Source organism: Herpailurus yagouaroundi, unplaced genomic scaffold, assembly GCF_014898765.1.
Source record: "Herpailurus yagouaroundi ecotype Mexico unplaced genomic scaffold, PumYag 205, whole genome shotgun sequence".
NCBI classification, from domain to species: domain Eukaryota; kingdom Metazoa; phylum Chordata; class Mammalia; order Carnivora; family Felidae; genus Herpailurus; species Herpailurus yagouaroundi.
Genome location: NW_024412436.1, coordinates 2,998,379 through 3,021,896, shown reverse-complemented (window position 1 = coordinate 3,021,896; position 23,518 = coordinate 2,998,379). Strand labels below are relative to the sequence as shown.

General features: G+C 45.7%; 1 long non-coding RNA gene and 1 pseudogene across 1 annotated transcript; both read left to right on the top strand.

The window, feature by feature from the left end:
* The first annotated feature begins 616 nt into the window (after positions 1–616).
* Positions 617–7,588, top strand: LOC121014976 (uncharacterized). Its single transcript, XR_005783544.1, has 2 exons — positions 617–1,429; positions 7,119–7,588. It is a non-coding gene; the product is annotated as an uncharacterized LOC121014976 (long non-coding RNA).
* A 9,640-nt stretch (positions 7,589–17,228) lies between these two features.
* LOC121015213 (uncharacterized) lies at positions 17,229–17,354 on the top strand (annotated as a pseudogene).
* Positions 17,355–23,518: the final 6,164 nt, after the last annotated feature.

Sequence of the window (23,518 nt, the reverse complement as noted above, 5' to 3'; positions counted from 1 at the left end):
AAACATTGCAACATAGGAGCTGATGTCTGCGTTTGGACCTCCGAGCTAAGATGCCCTCCTCCGCACGACAACTGGAGAACAACGGGTCTGCGTGCCCTTTAATCCATGACCCCTGGAGATCAAGTTACGTCTTTGAAAGCACTTTTCTTTCTCCGGGCAACTAAATGAATTGAAATTGATGTCCTTAATTGTTTTCTAAATTGCAATTTTTCTCCCCCAGATGTTTTTTATCAGTGTTGAGCCCAATGGGCTCTGTCAGTCACACGGGGAGATGAAGTCATGTGGTAATAAAAGACAAGGGGCTGGGGGAGGAAGGGACATGCCATGCAGTATATTGTCTAATTGAAAAATGCGCCACGTCAATGCCGAGCTTGAAATCTCGGCCTCCCTGAGGGCTACTCCCAACAAACAATGCACACATCTTCTGCACTGGAAAGATTAGGCTTCTCCCCTTTCTCCGTTATTAATTCAGGCCAATGCCAGAGTTTCCTTCCTTTGCCTTTCTCGGGTGACGTCACCCTACTGGAACTGTGGTCGGAGGTAACAAGTTCTCGAGTGAAAACTTCAGCGTGGGAGGGAAGGCATCAGGGCCAGAGGGCGGGGGTTAGGCTGACGGCCTTGAGGGACAGCACTGGACCAAGCTCCAACCTTGTAGCGGGGAGAAGAGAGCCGGGGCTTCTAGCCGTGGATGGTGGGAGAAATCGTTGCTGACGATAACACAACCTGAAACGGAGAGGGATCTTGTGGGAATGCAGCACTAGGGAAAGTCACAGGGTCTCGGGCTCAGAAAGCAGACCACTGAGAGCCGGAAGCACAGACAAAATGGGAAGGGTGCACGTGCTTCTCATCGCAGGAAGGACAGGGCTGTAGACACGGGGCCCATGGCAGCCCTTGAGGGAGACTGGAAGGCAAGGAGAGAGCTGATACAGACAAACCTAAGGAAGTGATGGGGAGACCCCTCCCCCAATTCTCCATTATGGAAAACAGAGAAGCACGGGCCGACCTACAGAAGTGTGGGTCTAGAAGGTCCTTAGAGATCTTTCCTAGTCTTTTACCTATCCTCATTCTGTGTTCCACTTGATCCCAGTGGCATGAAATCAGTCCAGTGTTTGTAGACTCTGTAGGAAATAACTTGTAACCAATGGGGCTTTTACCAGCCCTCACCATCAGGAAGACCCCCCCCCACCCTTGTATCAGAAAAAAAAAAAAAAAGCCTCTTTTCTCTTGTCCTGTCATCACGGAAGAAGGAGGACACCTGGTCATTACAGAAGAAGCCCAATGAATCGCTCATTTAAGTTTTTGCTGGTTTAATTGAGCCGTACCTCGCATTTGCTGGAAACAGACTCCAGGGACTTCTCCAAGTTCTTTGATTGCACTGGAATCTTGATGAATCAACCTCTTCTTTGAAATACGAGGACTATTGCCCAAGGTTTGTAATCCTTTGTAATTTTCTTTGTAGTGATGTTTGGAGTAACTAGATTCGAACTGCATGAGAGTCAGTCACACATAAATACCAAAGCTCTAGGGGGAAAAGTTGCACGGTAGGAAGGTGTAGACGGTCAGGGCTTTGTCTGGGTTCTAACATTTAACCTTAGCCTTAACCTGTTTCTCAGAGTTCTTCTCTGGGCTCAAACCAGCGCCATCATCAGCACCCTACCTCTCATCTTCTTGTCCTTCTTCCTCGTCTTTTCCTCCTATTCTCTTTTCCTTTCGTTCTGACTTCAACTTCCTTTTTCCCTTTTTCTTTTTCTTGCCTCTTTCCTCTCTTCCTCTTTTTTCCCTTTCTTCTGTTCGTCTTCCTCTTCCCTTCTTTTTCTTCTTCTCTGGATATCTTCCTTTTCCTCTTCATTTTCTTTTACGTTTCCTCCTTCACTTTCTTCTTCCCCATCCCTGATCCCTCTTTTTCTTTTTTTCTCCACATTTTGTTTTGACTTTTCAGTCTGTGCCAAGACTTAGGGAAGTGTTTTTCTTATGCCATCTCGTTTCACCTTGGTTTCAGCCCTAGATATTTGTTAAAAAAGTTTTTTTGAAACAGAGCACAGGCAGGGGAGAGGGGCATTGGCAGAGAGACACAGAGAGAGAGAGAGAGCGAGCAGGCTTCGTGCTCAGTTCAGAGCCTGACAAGGGGCTAGATCCCATGACTGTGAGATCATGACCTGAGCCCAAATCAAAAGGTGGACACTCAACCCACTGAGCCATCCATGTGCCCCCTCAATATTTTTAGGATGTTTAGTATCAGAAAAAATAAGTAATTTATCCATTCACATGGCTGGGTCTCTGATTCCAAATCCATGCTTTTAATAAAAGCCTCTCTAGGAAGACAATAATAAATATAGGGGTAGAAAGAGTCAAACAAAATTATAATCATTTAAATGCAGAGCCTGAGAGAAGGAAATGATTTTGTACTTGTGAAAATTTGGAATTAATTGGGGTGAGATAACTATAACATCATGTTATAAGCAATCATTTTTAACGGAAAAATCTATAAAGAAAAATAATAGAGGCAAGACAATAATTTGAAATATAGAAAGATCTTTGTGAGAATAAATACTTATTTATTAGATCTCCCTGAAGATCGTCAAGGAGGAATGAATGTGCTGTTGCAAAGGACTCAACATTCCTCGTGAAATGCATATTGGTATTAGTTAGGATCAGCTATCAAGTACCAGAGGACCAAATTACAGTTGCTTTACATTTTACTAAAAGAAGTCTGGAGGGGCGCCTCGGTGGCTCCGTCGGTTGGGCGTCCAGCTGCGACTCAGGTCAGGATCTCACAGTCCGTGAGTTCGAGCCCCGCGTTGGGCTCTGAGCTGACAGCTCAGAGCCTGGAGCCCGTTTCAGATTCTGTGTCTCCCTCTCTCTCTGCCCCTCCCCTGTTCATGCTCTGTCTCTCTCTGTCTCAAAAATAAATAAACGTTTAAAAAAAAAATAAGTAAACATTAAAATAATTAAAAAAGTTAAAAAGAAGTCTGGAGATCACAGTGGTTCATTTCATTCTCTTTTTTTACTCTACCATCGTCAGCATTTTGGCTTTTGTCCTTACACTTGTACCTCATTATGCTGAAATAGCTGCCGCAGCACCATCTTTTCACCTCGTTACATTTAGGGATGGAGGAAAACAACTTTTTCTGTGTGGGATGGTGTTTTCTTTTTTTAAAGCAATAACCTAGTTACCAGAAGCTTGTCCCACCCGGCTCCCCCAGCAGACTCTCTCTTCCGTTTTATTAGCCAGATCTGGGTCATATGCCAACGTCTGACTGCTGGCAAAGGGAAATGTAATGGCAGGTGGGGCCGGAGAAGGGGCTAAACTTCCCCAAAAGTAGGAAGCCTGGGCTTGCTACCGAAATACATTTGGAGGTTTATTAGTAAGTAAGAGGGGCAGATGGCTGTTGGGTAGATGGTGAACAATGTCTGCTACACCAGTTTATTCATTTCACAGGGGAAAATGCCTTCCTCAGTTTCCCTCAACGGAAGGCAGACACATCTAGGATATTTTGCTTTCAGGCAAAAAAGATGGCGAGGAAACCAGAATCCCATGAAATATTATCATCAGTTTGACTGCTCCTTTCAAACTTTTCGATATTCTGTTAGCATTCTAATCTAAATACTAGAACTTTGAGCAGGAAAGTGGAGGAGAATGGTTCAAAAATAAAGAGCAAGGCAAGCTTTGTTTTTTTGAGAGGGAATGGACAAGTGAGGGGTAGGTGTGTAAGCAAACACGTGTCACTTAAGATGGGTGAGGCTCTCCACGTGGCGCATGAAGAAACAGGGCGAACTCTAGTCATGACGAAGGGATGAAGTGGTCAGGGGCTCCGGAAAGGCCTGAAAGATTCAGAAATAGCATTCTTACTTTTTTGGGTGAGCCTGGCCCAGTGTGTCAAGGTCCGCAAAGACACTCTAATATCCTAGATAGCTAATAATAAGAATGATGATAATAATAATATAGGGGCACCTGGGTGGCTCGGTCGGTTAAGCATCAGACTTTGGCTCAGGTCACCATCTTGTGGCTCGTGGGTTCGAGCCCCGCGTCGGGCCCTGTGCCGACAGCTTGGAGCCTGGAGCCTGCTTCGGATTCTGTGTCTCCCTCTCTCTCTGCCCCTTCCCCACCCATGCTCTCTCTCTCTCGCTCTCTCTCTCTCTCAGAAATAAATAAACATTAAAAAAATTTTTTTGAAATATAGTTCCTATGGTCAGGCATCCTTCTTAGCAGTGTACCTATGTTAAGTCCTTTAGCTGTCACCTGCATTAGAGCAATGATTTATAAGTGGCAGAATGTTGTATGTGTCCCATGGCTCCTTAACTGCAGTATCTCAGGCTTTTTGACATTTAGGGCAGCTGCATGGAGAGCTAGATCCAATGGACGTTTGCCCATTGGCTCATTTCTTCTCTCTCATTTCTTCTTCTTCTTCTTCTTCTTTTTTTTAGTGTTTTTTTTTAAGTTTATTTATTTATTTTGAGAGAGAGAGGGAGAGTGTATGTGCACGTGCATGAGCCCGGGCGGGGGTGGGCAGAGAGAGACAGAGAGAGAGAGAATCCCAAGCAGTCTCCGAGCTGTCAGCACAGAGCCTGACATGGGGCTCGAACCCATAAACCATGAGATCATGACCTGAGCTGAAACCAAGAGTCAGAAGCTTAACAGACTGAACCACCCAGGTGCCCCTCTGTCTCTCATCTCTTGACATTCTTTTCCAGTTTATAGTTTACCAAGGCCGCTGTGATCTTTGGTTAGTGTGGCGCAATGCAGCCTCCTTGGGAGGAAGGTGCAGTTCCTCGGGAATGTCTGTGCTTTTGACTGGTATAGATTCTTCAACTATTTTCCTGTAACTTATTCAATGGCTAATGAACTTGGGTCATTTTCAGAACCACAGCCAAATATCTTAAAGCTGGCAGCCATAAGTTTGCCTCTTTCCTCCCCTGGAATCCATAATTTCATTACATTATTACCAGCTAGAGCATTCACCAGTCTAGCTCAAACATTTTTGGATGTCTTGTCACGAACTGTTCATTGTTAGATTTTTCTAAAGGACCAGCAGCCCTTTTTTGAGGGGCAGGGCCCAGTCCTCCATGACCAGCAGGTTCAAAGCCACTGATGGTCCATCTGGCTGCTGCCATCTTGTCAAGGCCAAGACTAGAATTTAAACCAGGCATTCTAGCTCCAGAGCTCACGTTCTTAACCCTTAGCCTCTGTTATCCCTTTAGAATCTGTGTTTCTCACCACTATATTAGAGTACAGAAGTTGTGGCAAGGTTATAAATTCAAGAGCACAACTAACGGGAAAGACCGATCAAGACTGTGTTATAGGGGTGAGGAGAATAGGTAGCACAGGGTAAGGATAAATTGGAATATTTGGGGAAAGAAATGAGGGATAGTTCTATTTGGAAAGGGAACAATGTGGGAGGAGGAGAAATTTGTTTTTTTTTTTTTTAATTTTTTAAATTTTTTTTCCAACGTTTATTTATTTTTGGGACAGAGAGAGACAGAGCATGAACGGGGGAGGGGCAGAGAGAGAGGGAGACACAGAATCGGAAACAGTCTCCAGGCTCCGAGCCATCAGCCCAGAGCCCGACGCGGGGCTCGAACTCACGGACCGCGAGATCGTGACCTGGCTGAAGTCGGACGCTTAACCGACTGCGCCACCCAGGCGCCCCGGGAGGAGGAGAAATTTGTAGAGAACGAATTAGATGCGTTTTAGATTGGCTGGTAACTGAGCTCCTTATTTTTTTGAATTTTTTAATTAAAATTTCTTTTTAATGTTTATTTATTTTTGAAAGAGAGGGAGAGATAGATCGTGAGCCGGGGAGGGGCAGACAGAGAGGGAGACAGAGAATCCGAAGCGGGCTCCAGGCTCTGAGCTGTCAGCTCAGGGCCCCACGCGGGGCTGGAACTCACGAACCGCGAGATCATGACCTGAGCCGAAGTCCGACGCCTGACCGACTGAACCACCCAGGTGTTGCCTTAACCGAGTTCTTTTAAGTTTCCCATCTGAGGTTAGAGCAGAGTAGGCCGCTGGGGGCTGCCATCCGAAGGGTTCTTTGACTCCTTTCTCACCGTCACTCGACCTCTCTGCCTCCTGGGGACCCTGACAGCGGTACCAGGCTGCTGTACCAGAGTTCCTTGTCCTGACATGGAGAAAGTACTTTCCAATATCCCAGACCAGCTGCAGTGGACGGAGATTGGGAAGAGGGGCCTTCATCTAGGGAGCAAGTCTTGTCTACCCAGGGATGTAGGCCTCAGTGGCCACTTGCGCTTATCAGATGATTGACGCGGCTGGCAGTGAGCCAGCCATCCAAAGTCTTGAGGCCTTACTTCACAATGTAGTAGTTTCTTCTGTCACGTGGAAGGGCGGAATGGACTTCCAGAACCTTGTTTTCCTGGTCTGGTGGTGGACACCATCTTTTTTTTTTTTTTTTTTTTTTTAGTTTTACTTATTTATTTTTGAGAGAGCGAGGTAAAGAGAGAGAGTGAACACAAGTGGGGGAGGGGCAGAGAGACAGGGAGAGGGAGAATCCCAGGCAGGCTCCACGCTGTCAGCACGGAGCCGGGTGCAGGGCTCGAACTCCCAAACCGTGAGATCGTGACCCAAGCCAAAACCAAGAGTCCAACGCTTAACCAACTGAGCCACTCAGGTGCCCCAGTGGACAGAATCTTTGGGACACCAATTCCATGATCTCTGGTTAGCAAAGAAGCACGTCAGAAGATACTTTCCTGCACGTATTCGTCTGAAGGTCAGATGGAGGCGTGGACCCCCGTGACAGGCTTGCCGTGTGTCCCAGCCACCAGCTTCCAGCAGCCTGACAACTGTGTTTTCAAGGAGTGAGGAACCTGTAGCACTTAGGGCATCTTAAGGTACTGCATCTCATGCAAATATTTCTCTTTAAATGTTTTTTAATGCTTATTTATTTTTGAGAGAGAGACAGACAGATGGAGACAGAGGGTGAGTGGGGGGAGGGGCAGAGACAGGGAGACACAGAATCCAGAGCAGCTCCAGGCTCTGAGATGTCAGCACCGAGTCCGATGCGGGGCTCGAACTCACGAACCAGAAGATCGTGACCTGAGCCGAAGTCGGCCGCTTAATCGAGTGAGCCACCCAGGGGCCTCTCAAACCTTTCTCTTCGCAGATAAGAAAACTGAAGCGCAGAGAGATGAGAAGATTTACCAAGCTACGCCCGAGACCTAGGATCCAAGGCTCTTTCCCATACACACTCCTGCCTCAGATCAATGACATTCTGGAAATGCAACGGATAACTATGACTGTGGCAAGTAGTATAGAGAAGGGACATTAGAAACTGTGACAAGGGCAAGCCAGTTTGACTCGGCACATTGCTTGAAACTGAGGCTTCCTGGATGCTAAATTGCAGGAGGTTACATGCATGGACTGAGCCCTGCTTTGGGGGATTAATCTCCTCGCCCACAAGAAAGTGAAGAACTCCGCCGCGCACATTTAAGTGCTACTATTCAGGGAACTTGGAGAGGTCATTTACCAAATAGCTCCTTTACCCTTCCCACCAAGAATTCACTGCTTTAATTGAGGGGAGTGGTTTTTTGGAGAATTGGCCGGCCCGACATAAAGTGGCATTGTAAACGTCAATCGTTTGCTTGCCGTTCTCTGGGGTTTTACTCGTTTTTCTTTTTTTAAATAAAAACTTGTTCTGTAAAGGTAATATGAGTTCCTGGTTAAAAAGTTTTTGTGAAATCCAAAAGAACATGTAAGCGAGAAGAGAATCTCCACCTGAATTCTGACTCTGAGGCTTCTAGATCTCTTTTCTTTTTCTTTTTTTTTTTTTAATTTTTTTTAATGTTTATTTATTTTTGAGACAGAGAGAGAGAGCATGAACGGGAGAGGGTCAGAGAGAGGGAGACACAGAATCTGAAACAGGCTCCAGGCTCTGAGCTGTCAGCACAGAGCCTGACGCGGGCTCAAACTCACTGACCGCAAGATCATGACCTGAGCCGAAGTCAGACGCTTAACTGACTGAGCCACCCAGGCGCCCCTCTAGATCTCTTTTCTAAAGACAAAACCCCCCAGAAGCTTCTTCTGTTTTCCAGTAAGTGTATATTAATAGAAAATGGGCTCTTTTTATACGCACGTTGGCATACCAATCTCACTGTATTGTACCTCTGCTTGTCTTGCTTCATGTTTTTCAAAGATTATTAGCGATCAGCATGTAGAGATTTATCTCATTCCCATCAATTGCTTTAAAAGGTCGATGAATTCTAGGCTACCCTATTACGGTTCCTGTTTTTCTAGAGCCTGCCACGTGGCCAAACCCTAAGAGGTGAGTTTAACCCAGCAGATCGCATGGATTGGTCCCAGAGGGCCTGATGCTTCTAGGCCCCAGAATCCAGGAGCCCCTCTCCACCACGTAAGCATCCGGGGCGACTGTCCCGTAATGGGATCATCTGTCCTGCTCTGATTCTCAGATGACCTTCCTGGTGCGGCTTGGAGAAGGGGGCTGGTGGGGTCTTGAGAAGCTGGCTTGTCTTGCATTTGTCTTCTTGCCTGCTCCGGCCGCGCGGGAGTATGGAAACCGTACTGGGAGATCTCTCCGAGGAGACATTGGGTTTTGCCGGCAGGCAGGCCTCCAGGCCGCTCAGCGGAATGTCTTTGTGTCTGTAGCTGCAGGAGGAGCCAGGAGGCTGTGCTTCCGGGCCAAGGGAAACACCACTCCAGACTCAAGACCACGACTTGGCAGAGACTCTGGGGCCGGCTGAATTTAGGAGAGGGCCCTCTCCTACCTCTTCCATGCCCAAACCACTCTTTCCCGCTAACCCTGAGAGGATGGGGTGACTCAAGCTATCTGGTCTATTCACTTGCCTGGGTGAGATGGATTCCCACCTCATTCTGGTACAGCAGGAAAGGCGAGTGCCTCTTTCCCTCGCTGGGAAGGAAGGAGAAGGCAGCCAGAGTCGAATCAGACCTCTCGAGAGTCAGCAAGAGGCTTGGTCTCTGCTTAGACAAATAATCTCGAGGAGATCTAAATCCCCTGTTCATTGTGAAAACAGACAGTGCCAGAGTAAAACAGAATTAAATTGTTTCTCTTTCATGGCAGCTGAAGTGTAAAAACCATTCTATTCTGACCTTGTGGCAGGAATATCCTGACACCTCATAAATTATCCTAAGGGCTCAGGGCCTGGGGGGTGGGGGTGGGGCTTGGGAAGGCTGCAGGTTCCCGCTGCTGTCAGCCCTGAGCACAGGCCTTCCTTCTTTCTGACAGGCAGGCACCCGTGTTAGGATGTGGAGGAAAGTAGTTTCCTCAAAGTCAGTTTCTTCTGAGTTAGGACAAGTATTTCCCCCTCCTTTTATGTATTTAGAGTTTGTATGGCCACAGGGCCTATTCCACGGGTAGTTTGTGAAGGAGGCAGGAAAAGCATGGTGATGTCTCCCGAGGCTGACAGAACCTCTGAAGTAGTTTTAGAAGCCTCCCATTTTCTAAGGAAGAAAGAGAAAGGGGAAGGAAGGAGAGGACAGAGTGAGAAGGACACAAAAGACGCAGAAATGAATTAAAGGGGAAGGAAAAGGAAGGAGGGAGAAGGAAGGGTGGGTGAGGGCAATGGTTTCCATTCAGATAGGGCCTCCCACCGCCACCCCCACACCCGGTTGGTTGTGGGAACCGAGGCCACCTCCTCACAGGATGGAAGTCACAGTCACTTCCTGGCCCCCTGGCGAGCCTTTTCTAGCTCCTACTTCCATCTGTGCCCTACACACAGTAGGTGCTCTGTAAATGTTTGTGGAGTGGAAAGATCCACAGATTGGTCTCCAGAGAGGGAAACGGATGTATTTTGGGAAACTCCAAGTATGTAGAACAAAGTCATTTGGAGCAAACAATATTCCTGTAGACTGAATCACCATAAGGTTTAAAGAATCTGGGTATTTGTGGGTGTGTCTGGACATATTGTGTGTGGGAGCGTGGGTGGGTGGTCTGGACGGGTGGGTAATAAGTGACAGGAGGGCCCTTGGAAATATAAAGGGCTCCATAACTACTGTAAAAATAAAACTGGGAACAGCATGCCCAGACCTCCAGCCATGCAGTGACCAAACTTGACCTTGGCAGAGATGAATAATATTGTGGAAATGGATTCAAGAATTATTAGTCAATGTTTTCAGTCCCTATGGGCTTTTTTTTTTTTTTCCCAGAGAACTGCTGGGTGGTTTTTGGCAAATGACTGCACAGCCTGTAGGATTCCAGAGCCTTTCGAAGCTCTTTCTAGACTCTGCTATACTGATGTTTTTTTTTCAAAAATTTCTGGTTCTTTTCTTTTCTAATGGGATGTCTTTTCTGGATCCCCCTTTGGGAAAGGAGTGTGATTTCTCATTTGCTTCTGCTTTTAATTCCTTCCTTGCTTTGAAATTATGTCTTAAGCATTGCTCATAAACAGAAAATAGATCCTCTTCCTGATTCCTCTGGCCTGGAGAAGAACAGCTCGTTAAAAACCTGTTTACACCGAGCTGCAAAATAGGTCATAATATATTCTCTTCTTCAACTGCCCCAGGGCACAGATACATACTCACTGGGATGCACAGTGTGTTGGTGAAGAGAAGCAGGGCCAAAGAAGTGTTTTGGGGGCTGCGATCACAGATAACCTGCCAAGAGAATATTCTACACCATCCACACCAGCACTGTGGGTGCCTGACCAGGTTGAGTTGCTGATACATATCTTCATACATATATCTGCGATCACCCTATAGCAAGCTCTCATATTTAATTTCGGTGTTGTTGTTAGAGGAATAGTAATTGGGAGGGTTGGTAACAGATCCTTAAACCCTGCAGGTATTTTGGGTATTGGGTAGTAAACAAGTCCTAGAAATAAAGTCTCTTAGATGCTGGGGATTCCATGCTACAGGTATAGAGTTAAGGAATACCATGTACCTTGATAACCACCTTGAATACTGCATCCCTAGTTTCTTTACATATATTTTTGAGGTTTACCTAATCATTCCCCAACTAATCAGCCTAATTCTTGATTCCACATGACCACCTCACTCTTAAAATTGCCGTGCACATCTGCCTGTATTTATGTTAATTTTATGTATTTTATTTCCCTCCCATTAGACCTTAATCTCCTTGAGGATAGGAATCAGCGCAATCTTTATTCCATATACACGAGTGCCTGGGATTGTTTCGTGAATCCTATGTGTCGTCAATCAATGCACTCTCTGAGGAACGTTTTAATGTGAGGTTGGCTTGTTTTCCTAACTTCTTCTTCCATCCCTTTACTAGTCAGCACATGCTCAAGACATGCCGATGTCAGCCACGGGATGGCATAATTATGAAAAAAAAATACAATTCTAAAATTATATAATACACTTCAAAGTCAAGAGTAAATTACCTATGGATGTTCCATGGCTTTGTAGGTAGCAAGATGGCATTTAAATTGTAGGTATACATTTCTGACCATAAGCAATCATCCATTTGTTAATATAAAGTATCTATTCAGTTACTAAATATTTGGATGCTTTCCTTGAGCTGTTCCCTTTTTTCTCCCTGGGGCATTCTATCGGATCCTTCACCATCAACACCTCCTGAATTTGGAGTCTGGTCCCAAAGTCGAGGGAACTGCACATAGACAATCAAATAAATTTGCTCTGTTTCTAAACAAGGTTCTACACCCCCTGGCACCATTTTCCCAAAAGTACTGACTCTTGAGGTCCCAGGGCTCAGATAATGCAAAATCATCGCTCTAGCTTGTTACTCCAATCTTCTCTCCAGACCTTCTTCCTAGATTGCAGACTTCAGGTCTTTTACTCCCATGGTAATATTGGGCTATGTTAATCCTGGACACATTCATGAAATGCATTTCTACAACCTTCCTCCTCTTCCCTCTGCCTCGTGGCCATGCTTTGAATCCTGGACACCCAGCATTCCTCTCCTGATGTACCGACAGCTGCCTCTCAATGTTCTTCTGCATTAATACCAACCCATCCTAAGATTATTTCCCTCAGAAGCTTCCCCTTATGCAGCTGTCTTCATGAAAAAGGCAAAAAACCTATTGAATAAATTCAGAGATTGATTGCAATGACATAATACTTTGGAAATATACACTCCTTATTTGACCTCTTAGAGTGTAAGATCTTCATTTTAGGGCTCCAAATGCATTCATCCATGCCTCAACCTAGGGAAAGATTATGATTTGTTGCACAAAGAATTCAATGAAGAAAGATAGGAAAGAGTCAGCTTCTAGGACACAAAACAGGTTTTGAACAACGGTCTGGAGAGCCAAGCAGGCATTAATAGGAAAGTTTTCCCGAACTCCCTCACTGCTGTCTTTAACGTTTGAACAACTCAGCCTGGCGGGCTTGTGCTCTGGGACTCCTCCAGGGTTGATAAGACAGCTCTTCTCCCTTGAGGTCTAGGCAGCTCCCAGGCAGCCGGGGGATAATGGATGGGTAGCTAAAAAAAAAAAAAGAAGCCAATCCTCTTTTCTTGGCTCCAGAGATTGGAGGAGGAGAGTAGGGGAGAGAGTAAAGCAGTGAAGGCATCAGACATTTCTCACCTCGTTTGCCCGTAGGGAAGTCAAAGAGAACTCCAAGAAACAGGTTGACACGGGCAGAGGCCAGCTTAGTGGCTGCCCTTAAACCAAGCTGGGTCATGGTCACACCGACCTGATCATGCAGAAAACTCAGGCAGAGAAAGGGTCTGCAGTTGACATTTTCATGAGCCATGGTTGCATAGACAGATTTCAGAAGGAGCTGAGAATCTCCCTATGGAACCTGGCAGAGGGGGTGTCACTGCCCTGGGGGAGGGGCTGAAGTGGTTCCACAGGGAGGATTGCAAGGCACACGTATGTCAAACCAGGGCCTAATGAATGGGACCTCAGTGGGGTCTCTGCCACCGACAGACGTGGAGGTGAGGCAACGTCAGCCAAAGGTTACTGCTGAGCGGAGACCAACGAGATGGCAGATGACCCTGACCACAGACCTTAGCTGTGGAATGCCAGGAAGGTACACAGCACCTTGTTGACAAGGACGGTATCCCAGAGCTGGAAGGAGGGGGCAATGCTTCCAAAGACCCTGCTTTTCCCTATGGCCCTCGAGGTCCCACAGTCACCTCCCTCCTCTTCAACCTCCTCCTTCATTTGTGCATCACTACCTTTAAGCAGGGGGGAGGAAGGCTTTCAAAGAGGTTTGAGATTAAAAAAAGGTTTTTTAAATTAATTTATTTTTATTTTTTGAGAGAGAGAGAGAGAGAGACAGAGAGAGAGAGGGAGCGAGCTGAGGAGAGGGGCAGAGGGAGAGAGAAAGAGTCCCAAGAAGGCTCCACACTCAGAATGGAGCCCAGCAGGGGACTCGATCCCATGACCCTGGGATCATGACCTGAGTCAAAATCAAGAGTTGGACGCTCAACTGGCTGAGCCACCCACGTGGTCTGAGATTGGGAGTTTTTAACAACAAAGACGTCACATACTTCTTAAATAGATGATTTAAGTTATAGGATCAAACTGAATTTTAAGTGTGACTGGATTATTAGTATCATTAGTTTCTCTCACCTACCCTTTGAGGTAGACTAGATGGTTTACCAATGAAGTGCTAAACCTTCTATGACTCTGCTTTTTCTTATTTGCAGTGTGCGAGATAAATATTATGATTCCCGTCACATAATGGCTGACAGTAACTGAATAATTTCCCTTTTCTGGGATATGAATATATTTTTAAAATCTATTTATTTATTTTGAGAGAGAGAAAAGAAAATGCAAGTGGGGGGAGGGGTAGAGAAAGAGGGAGAAAGAGAATCCCAAGCGTTGATAGTGAGAAACCTGGCATGGGGCTTGACCTCATGAACCATGAAATCATGACCTGAGCTGAAATCAAGAGTCGGACCCTTAACTGAGCTACCCGTGTCCCTGGGATATGAATATTTTTAGTGTTTATTTATTTTTGAGAAAGAGAGAGAGAGACAGAGCATGAATGGGGAAGGGGCAGAGAGAGAGGGAGACACAGAATCCAGAGCAGGCTCCAGGCTCTGAGCCATCAGCCCAGAGCCCGACGCGGGCCCGAACTCACAAACCACGAGATTATGACCTGAGCCAAAGCTGGACGCTTAACTGACTGAGCCACCCACGTGGCTGAATATTCAGGTGCCCCTGAATATTTTAATAGGTGAGTCTAAGAGGTCTAGCTTAGTAAATTGGAAGACTCATTTTGGTTTTTCTTTTACGTAGTCTTCGTGCCCAACATGGAGCCTGAACTCGTGACTCAGAGATCAAGACCCGAGCTGAGATCGGGAGTTAGCTACTTAACCATCTGAGCCACCCAGGCACCTCTTCAAAGACTTACGTTTAAAGTTTAGAACAAGAGTTGGCAAACTACAGGCTGAAGACCAAATCCGGCCCACTGTTTGTTTTCGTAAATAAAGTTTAATCAGAACGCAGCCATGTTCATTTGTGTATACATTGTGTCTGCGGCTGCTTTCATATTATGACCGGAGAGTTGAGGGGTTGCCACAGAGCCCACGTGGCCCGCAAAGCCAAACGTGTTTATTGTTTGGTGTTTTACAGAAAAGGGTTGCTGACCCCTGGTGTAGAATGATATGGTTTTGTTGAGCATCTTGTCCAGTCCCCTTTTCACACAGACGAACCCACTGAGATCCTGAGAGGTTAACTGACGTGTCCCACATGAGGCAACAAGTAAGGGGAGGGGTCAAAGTAACAGACCGGGGCATTTTAAACACGGTGAAAGGAGAGTGGGGACACCTCTGCAGGGCCGGGCTCCTTTGAATATTTTGGTCTTAAAAACACCCCCGAGATGACATGATCATTATGAACGAAACTTACTTAATAAACCCTAGAGGAAAATAAAAATGCTCAGCGAAAAGTCCTTTAAGCCTGTGAAATTACCTGGGCTTTGTGACAACAGACAGACTCCGTTCAGGCAGCGTGCCCTTTGGCACACCGAAAGGCCCCGCATTCGGAGACGGTCACACATTCTCATTATATTTTAGGCGACTGGGTCTCAAAGGAGCGTCCAGTGTCTCATGTTGCACGGCTGAGGGATTTGGAAAATGACCCTAAAAACTGAGGGCTGGAATCCCACGTGAAACTGCAGCTGGGAAGGTGTCTGCAGCCCCGATCTGTTCTAAGAGGCTGACAGGGAGGCAAGGGCCGTGTCGCTCCGTGTCTCTCTTCCCAGGCTCTTGAAGACACCAGGCGACCGAGAAGCAGAACGTAGGATGGCTGTTAACTTGCTGTCTTTGCTCTCCTTCCTCAGAAGCCTCTCCACCTGTTCTCTCCTTTCATTTCCTAACTTCGCAGTCACTTTCCACCTCCTGCTGTTAGGAGCTGGCCCTGTCACTCCATGGACGTAGGAAGGGTTTCTCAGCCCTCACCTCATTTGACCCCCTCTGAGACATCTGACATTTTTGCCCACGCCCTTTTCAGCAATGCTCCCTCCTCCCTTGGCTTATGCCCTGCGCATGTGATTTCCCCTGACTCGTTGCCTCTCCCCACGCCCGTTCTTCGTCTGTCCACCGCCCTCAAATGTGGACCGTAGGGTCCCAGTCTCTGTCCTCTGCCTCTTTGTATATATTCACCGGCAAGATGTCATTTACTCTCCTGGTTTCAATTGCCAGAGAACTGGGGGGCGGTGGGGGCGGGGAGGGTGTCATGTCTCAAATCTGTTTCCTGCCCGTATCTCTCTTCTAAACTGTCCCCTTCGTGTCCATCTGTCCACAGAACACAGCCGCCGAATGTCGCTCACGTTGACTTTCTCGATCCCAGAAAGTCCAAAGCTGACACCATGATCGTTCCCCTAAACCTAACACTTTCTCTGATATTCTAAACTTATCACCCATCTGCTCCAAACCCTGCAGTGGCTTCCTGGAGCTACACAGAATAAGGTTACTTAATTCCATGAAGCCCTGCGTGACCTGGCTTCTGGCAGCCTCCTCTTGTACTTGACCTCTACTCTCCCCGTTCTTGCTAGTCCTTTGCTCGTCCCTTCTGGGTGATTTCTCTCTTTCTTTGCTCTAGTTGAAATCCCTTTTCCTTTGTCAAGTCGATGAGCATCGACTGAACTTCCAAGATTCAGTTCAAGTACTGCCTTCTCTATAACCCTCCCACAAGGCAGTGGACACTAGGAAAGGAAGGCCCTGGAATGTGTCATGCAGACATAGCAACTCTGTGATGGCAACCTGCTCCTTGCTGGGCAAGACTTTAGCTGGCTGTAGTCCGTTGTGGAATTTTCCAGTTCCCCCACCCATCTGGGATTATCTTAGCAGCCTCCCTGAAATAGCTGTGGGGCCAAGTGGTAATTCTCGGAGTAATTTAGTCAGATGACTGTCAGTGAAAATACCTCTCGAGAAAACAATGCAATAACTAGAATGAGGATAATCTTAATAGGGGTAGAATATAGCCCTTCACTCAGCATTTAGACTGTTACAGAGATGCAGCACCATGGGATTCAGGAGCAGGGACCCTGGAGTCGAGGTGCCAAAGTTTGAATTCCGGCTCAGCTATTTACTAGTTTTGTGACTCTGGGCAAGTTTCTTAGATTCTGAGTGCCTCAGTTTCCTCACCTGTAAAATGGAGGTGGCGTTGACAGGATCTTCGAGACAGGATTGTGGTGAGAGGCGAATTTATACCGATACGTATGCATGCGTACCTATGCATGCGTACGTGTGCATATTTATTCACACACACGTTACTTAGAACAGTGCTTTGAAGTTAATAAGTGTGCCTATTCCTCTTTTTAGCTTACTAGATGACTAAGGGAGAAACCAAGGTTCAGGAGTCCTGAGGAAGATCCAGCTGGGCAGCTCCCTCTTTCACACCAGTAAATTCAACCAACGAGCTCCCAGATCTTCAATTAAACCACACGCTGAACGACACTCGTGTATGTCTTGTGTTTGCGTAGACCGTTATACTAGGCAAATAACTTTCACTTACTGTTATATTAGGTCGCAGTAAAAACCAGAAAAGAATGAACAGGCTTTTGAACATGCAACCCTTTATGTGCAAATACTTTGATGAATGCCTCCTTCCAGAGTCTGAGCGAGCAATTACGGAAACTTCAAACACCAGGGAACCCCATTAACACGAACCACTGTGTGCCCCGGTACATGCGATTTCCATGGCATTTGACTCCCACAACATCCAGAGCATAAGGAGTAGGAGGTATAGGTACTATTGTCCCCATTTTATGTATCAGAAAACAATCAAACAGAGATAAGAGTCTTCTGTTTTCTGATTCCTGTCCTATGCTCATTCTCGGTGTCTGTTTTTAAAAACATTTTTCAATCGCTTCTGGGCCTTTTGGCTAAGATCAAATATAGTATCTGTTCTTATCAGTTTAAAAACATTTTTCACGCCTGGAATTTAAAACAAAACAACAACAAAAAAAGGCCAGGCTGTGCTGAACCAATTTGCACCCTAGGGACTCTGTCCTGAGGTTCCGTAAAGCCCTTTTGATAGGTCTGTCCAAATTCAAGCAATTCCTTCTGATGATTCTTATACCTCCGCTGTTACTGATGCTGATCAAGGAGCCTAGTGGTACAAAAGGAGAGGCAGGGGATAACAGGAAGTAGAAAATCGTTAAGCAAAGACAATAGGCTTATTACATATTTGCCTGTTGTTCCCTAGCCACTGCTTTGTCGCCTGGTGCTGTCGCGTCTGTCTCCTGCTCCCTGTTTCTAGCACCACCAATGACTCCATTCCATGCTACCGTGATTTCTGGCCTAGAACACCCTCCTCAAAGATATGATCTCCCTACAGCCGTTCTGACAGCCTTCCGATCTGTTCTCCACTTTGTCGCCAGAGTCATCTCTTGGAAATACGTATCTGATCACCGCGCTCCTTTTTGCTTAAATCCCCTCGATGGATTTGCATCGGCCTTGAGACAAAACTAAAATTCCACATCATCTGGCTCTACCTGCTTCTGGCAGACACCGCAGGCCATTAATAACACCCATTCCCCTTCCTCCTGTGACGTAGATGATTTATATATCCCAGCATCCCTTACTCCCTTACTGTTAGGCGTGAGCACGTGACCCAGTTTCGCCAATGGAATGTGAGCAAAAGTGGTAATTGTGCTTTTCGGGCCCAGGCTCCAAGAAGCTCTGGGAGGCATCTTCATGACCCTAACCAGGTGGCTGGGATGGCGATACTCTTGTTGACTTTGAAAGATGACAGAGCCTCTGCCAGTGGATTCCCTAAGATCTCTCATCACAACCTTTAACCTGGAATTGCCTTGGAATGTTATAGGAGAGAGAAATAAACACTGTCTTGAGTCATGGTGGGGTTAGGTCTAGTTGTTGCCGTGGACTGGTCTCCTGTAACCAGTACGTTACATTTCCTGCCCCATCTACCCCCAATATTGCCCACGCCCCACGTTTCCACACCAGCTGAAGAGATATTCTGTCATTTCCTCATATTTTCCATGCTCCCTTCTTCTGTGGCACTTTGAATATGCTATTAATCGTTCCATTGACCCTGTTTGGTCAAATCTTGTTCATTCTTCAGATCTTAGCTCAGGTAATCAGGGCATCTTCTTACTTCATGGAAAACTTTTCTGGACTCCAGCGCCCCTCTTCTAGGCTCATCTCTCCATGTACTCGTCTTTCATAGATCTTGTGATGACTGCAACTCTGCATTTGTTTTTGTGCTTACTTAATTACTTAACGTCTCTTCACTAAAGTGTATATTTCGTGAAGCCCGGGACAGTGTCTGTTTTTTTTTTTTCCTTCAGCATCTGCACGGTAACTTGACATAAAGACCATAATTTTTATTGAATGAGTGAATCAGATTATGAATCCATACTATTAAAGGAAAAAAAAAGCCATGTTAGGTGTAGTATGTAGTTGCAAATTATGATGCAAAACATATTTTTTCTCAATATAAAATGTTATTTTGCCACTTTGTTTTTAAGTGCTTTCAGCAACCGCGGATGTGCTTTGAGATCATCGTCTCGAGGACACGGGGCTTGACGCACCAGCTTTATACTCTGTACCTGCCTCAGCTTCTTCGTCTTGAACATTTCACTTTTCCTCGTAGTCGGTAAGCACACGCAATTCCTGGATTGTTTTTTTAATCTAAGAACCCTCTGGTTGGGGGAAAATGCTAGAGAATAAAATATACACGGCATAAGTGACATTCTAGATAGAACCTTTTGTGTGACGGGAAACAAAAAGGTACGAGCTTGATAAAATCGATCTGGGGGCCTGATTTCTAGTTAGGGTGGCCACACCTACGCGCCATGTCTCATGCGGTATTTGGGACACACTCATTCTAAAAAATTACTTCCTGTTTATCTGAAATCAAATTTAGCTGAGTATCCTATAGTTGTATTTACTATTTATAGTTGTATGTACTCTATCCTATAGTTGTATAGCTCTATTTTCAGTTCTGTCGCTTAACAGAAACTTCACCTAAAATAAGAACTTTACCTGGAGACGACTATGTGAAGCACCATATTTGAAATGCTTAGCATGGCGTCGGGCACTATGTGTTGCCGCTTAGTGGTCAAGAACTATTTATTGTTGTCATTAATGTATGTAATAATAAAAGCTTCTGTTTATTGCAATACGATTCTGTTACATCTAATCATATGAGCTACCATTTATTGTGTGCCCCACTCTAGACAAGGTGTCGTTCTAAGCCCGTCACGTGAAGCGTTCTATTCATTTCTTCCAACGATCCCGTAAAACAGGCATCACGTGATCTCTACCATACAGCTGAGACACAAAGAATATGGATCTCTGCTCCCGGGTGATACCGGGTAATAGCGGTGGAGGCAGCCTCAGAGGCAGCTGACTCCAGGACCTGCTTTCTTAACCTCCACGCCACAATTTCTGCAAGCCGCAAATGAGGCTGGGTCCATTTATGAATGAGCGTTCTTTCATATTTAATAGGACTGCCTTCTCTCAGCCCCTATGGAACCCTGGGGAATTGACTCAGCTGCCCACCTGGTAAATCAAGCAGCCATTTTGCATCCAGGCCTGATTTCATAGAAATCTAAATACAGTTTACTAGGTTTACATGTTAGCACTAAAAGGAAAAAGTTCTCTGCTTACCTTTTAGTTGGGGCAACCCTTTGGTTTTATAGGCTTGTTTGAGCAAGTAATTATTCTGGTAATGCCAAGGCCTCCTTTATTGAGTCATAAATGCATCCTGGACAACTCAGAATAACTAGCAATCCCTTTCCTTCGAGCCTAGCAGGCAAACACGGGTTGGCTAGATGTGAGTTGGCTGGCCTGCCCTGGCAGGTTTCTCTTCTTCTCTGGAAACCTCCTACGAAACCATGTGAAAGGGGGAAAGAGGATCAGATAATTGGGATCTTTAAGATGGTTATTATGAAAAATGTTCTGGAACCAATTCAAATACCAATCAGAAACCACATTGTTCAACTAAATCACTTTCAGATGCCACATGAGATACGAAATACAATGATTTCCAGTTTAAAAATATAATGTTCCTCTAAAAAAACACAGCATTTTATTTTATTATTTAGAAAAAAACCCTGCCTTGGCTGGAATTCAGGCCTGTCACAGATGATGTACAGACAGGCTTTGTGCAGTTCCCTTCGGATCCGGGGCCTATGGACCTCACTGTAATGTATTTAAAAGTTCCTTAAAATGGATGTGACGGCTGTTTTCTTTGTGTATTACAGAAATATACAGAGTTCAGAGGCTCCGTGGCTACACTTCAGGCATGTATGTCATTGAAGGAATGAAAAAAATATGATGGCCAAATGCTGTGTTAAAATCCCATTAGAAACGCTGGGAAGAATTATGGCTCCAGTCTCTTTTATCTGACAGGCGTCAGTTTGGTGACACAACGTTCCTTCTTGCCATTTTCTCCCTCCTTTCTTCCTTCTCGTTCTTTCTTCCTTCCCTTTCTCTCTTTTTCTTTCTCTCTTTCTTTCTTTTCCTTCCTTCCTTCCTTCCTTCCTTCCTTCCTTCCCTCTTCTTTTCCTCCCTCCCCTCCAGGACCCTCCCCTCCCCTTCTCTCCCTTTTCTTTCCTTGCCTTCCCTGTCCTCCCTTCCCCCCTGTATCCTCCCCTTCCCCACTTCCCTCCCCTCCCTTCCTTGTTTACTTCTCCCCTTTTCCTACTTGGTCACGGGATATCTGTGTGTCATCTTTGCCACTGGGAAAGCAAATATCGTCAGGTTTCTGTCACTGTTTGATCTTCTGTACTGTGTCCTGCATCAGGCAGCCTTGGGGGAGACCACTCACCCTTGTCCCGGATAAACTTGTCTATCTGAGGATTCATTAAATCCAGGATTGTTTATCTGAGCCGTCATCACTGTGTCGGGGAGCACGGGGGTTAACGCGCCGTGTGACCTCAGGAGTGATTTCTGTTATGGCAGCTCCCATATGATCTATCAGGCTCTAAGCATGAATTTTAATGGGCTTAGAACCACTTCTCCAGCCTGCAGGCCAGAGGTCGCCGGCGTTCACAGCGAATCTTCCACGAACTGACATGGAATCCGAAGAATTTGTTTGCTCCATCCGGAGAGGTGTGACTTTTTGCCCCTGTTCAGATCCGCAGGCCTTGCTGTGGAACTGGAGGGAAATACCAACCCGTTATGTCACCGAGGGTGGGGTTATTTACGGATTCACGGGGAAAATTCAGCCCCGAAAGAGCTGCTACGAGGCTCGACAGCAGGAGCAGCGGGCACGGGGAGGTCTGCTTCTGGCCCAGCCTCGCCCCCTATACACCTCGCGGCCACGGGCCACTTGCTTTCCGTCTCTCGGTTCCGGTCACTTATCGGTGAAAGGAGAGTTGGCTCTGAAATCCCCTGATTTTGTGAAAGCAGCCCAGTCGGCGACAGAGGGAAAGACAATTCCTGCTCGGCGATACCGTCACCACAGATGCACAACAGCCTTTTCTCCCCCAGAGACTTTGAGGGAAAGTTAAATAATTCCACACGTCAGGGAACTCAGAGTCACTGATAACATATTAGTTCACCATCTAATGTCTTGTTCATCTCCGCATAGGAGCCCAAAAGCCTCTTGAGGACAAAGACGGTGCCGTTCATCTCTCTAGCTCCCCTTCTGTGCCTGTTTGTTGAGTGTGGGAATGAAGGTTCAAAAGTTAGGGAATGCTCGTGAGGATGGATAGCTCACTGGAAGAGAGGTAGCAAACTGAGAGCACGCCGACAGGCAAATCAAAGAGCAAGGCACCGCCAGTGTTCAGTGTCACAAGTAGGCAAAGAGGCTGAACCAAGAGCCCTTCTCTGGGAGCCATCGATGGTCAGTCACTTTTACGTAACAAAGTCACAGTTCTTTACTTGCCTGTGATGTCTAGAGAAGAGGACACTGCACTATCACAGAAGACTGAATCCACTGAATTTTGAAGAAGTCTGTCTTTTCCTAAATGCTACACAATAGTAGACAGGTGTCAGATCTATACTTTGCCCTTTTAGTTCCCATGCCCTCGGGTCCATATTGTACATGTTGACTCCTACTAATACGGGACAGAGCAGTCTAGGAGCCGGCAGAGCGTAGTTTGGGGACTGATGTACGTGCCTCCACAGGCGTACTTCTCGTCACATCCTTAAATCAAATGAAAGGAAGAAATTGAACTGCTTAGTAGTAAAGAATTACTTGCAAAACCAGCGGAAGATTAGAATCAGCAGTAGGTGACAAATGGAAACTGTAGACATTTGATGGTCATTATGTTCCAATGACTGTCTCAGCGGAGCATTCTTTTCTAAAGAATTTTTTAATGCTTAATTTTTGAGAGAGCAGGGGAGGGGCAGAGAGAGAGGAAGCTGAGCTGTCAACACAGAGCCCGACGCGGGGCTGGAACTCACGAACTGTGAGATCACGACCTGAGCCGAAGTTGGACGCTTAACCAACTGAGCCACCCAGGCGCCCCTCAGTAGAGCATTCTATATCTAGAAGAAGGACTGTCTCTATTCGGTAGGACTTAATACTAACCTCAGTTACATATCCAGCTCCAAAACAGAGAAAGAAAGTGCCGGTAGTCAGGACCATTTAGATCATTTAATGTCAGTTTCAAAGACTCACAAATTACATTCTGAGAAGAGAGATTGGAAAAGAGTAAGGAAATCATGAGCCATAAAGAGTATGGATTTCTGTAGGAAAAATTGTACCAAGAAGATTAGATTACTTTTTTGGGAGAATAAATTTATATTAGCGAGAAAAACGAAAAGTACATGTTATTCATTAGAGTTTTTATAGAATGTTTGGTTCAGAAATTGCAAAATTATACTTTTAATTTATTTTGATAGTTTCAATTGGCATAGATTATGTTCCAAAGGCAGCTTGTAGAAGAATCAAGAAAGAAAAACGTCAAGGTGTCGGAGCTTGGGAAGCAATATGGTTTACATCTCTTTCATATAAATATTTTTATTGCTTCTCTGGAAGAAAAAGAAAATAGAACATTAATGAAATTGGCACTTAAATCCTTGGTTTTAGAGTGTGAGTGAGCAGTAAAAAAAAATGGCAGAATTAAGAGACAAATTATTTCTTTCCCTTCTCTGGGTCCACAAAAGGTCAGAGGAGGAAATGTATTCATTCATTGATTCATTCAAACATTTATTTCTCTGTGATCACATTGACA